This window comes from Trachymyrmex cornetzi, unplaced genomic scaffold (genome assembly GCF_001594075.2).
Source record: "Trachymyrmex cornetzi isolate Tcor2-1 unplaced genomic scaffold, Tcor1.1 scaffold438, whole genome shotgun sequence".
In the NCBI taxonomy this organism is placed as follows: Eukaryota; Metazoa; Arthropoda; class Insecta; order Hymenoptera; family Formicidae; genus Trachymyrmex; species Trachymyrmex cornetzi.
The window spans coordinates 19,639-20,644 of record NW_017299157.1 but is presented as its reverse complement, the minus strand read 5'-3'; positions in this window follow the sequence as shown (position 1 = coordinate 20,644).

Sequence of the window (1,006 nt, the reverse complement as noted above, 5' to 3'; positions counted from 1 at the left end):
GTGTTTGCATATCTGTATCACTCGATATTAATAAATATTACATTGTTGTGCGTGTACGTTCGCTCTGTGCTTTTTCATCCTCGTCACACAAGCTCAGGTTCAACAATTACATTAAAATAAATAAAAATAAACACAAATATAAACTTGTAATAAATATTTCTAATTTGAAATTTCGAAAATTCTTTAATTATTCCTCCTTCTATATGTATATTTAATTCATCTTTTATCTAATATACTAAATTTTGCACCTATCTCATTAATAGGATTATGAATTCATCTATACAATCTACTTAAAAATCATATTGACCTAAAAAAATAAATATAATAATATATTCAAATAAATTTTCTCAAAATTATTATTAACCATACTAACAAACCTCCTAAAAAACAACATCCTAAAGTAACTAACTTATTTATTATAGATAAATAAATTACATAAAAATCAAAATAAAAAATTCATCCTATTAATGATCCCAAAATAATTCTTATAAATATCATTATAATTATAGAAACATTAACCAACCCACTCTCTTTAATATATATATACCTATAAAATTTAATTCTTCTATTAAAAAACAAATAATAAAAAAAACGAATTGAATAAGACACAGTTAATAATAAAAATACAACTACTAATACAAACATTAATATATTCATCCCTCTATAAACATAAAATACCTCTATAATTAAATCTTTTCTATAAAATCCTGATATAAAAGGAAATCCCCCTAATGCAAAATTTGAAATTATTAATCTTATTATTACATAAGGCATTCTCTCATTTAAATTTCCTAATAACCGAATATCCTGCGTATTTTTTATTATATGAATAAACCCCCCGGCCCCCATAAATATTATAGACTTAAAAATAGCATGAATTAATAAATGATAATAAGATAATAATCTATATCCTAACCTTAAAATTATTATTATTATTCCTAACTGCCTTAATGTTGATAAAGCAATAATTTTTTTAAAATCATTCTCAAAATTTGCTATAATTCCA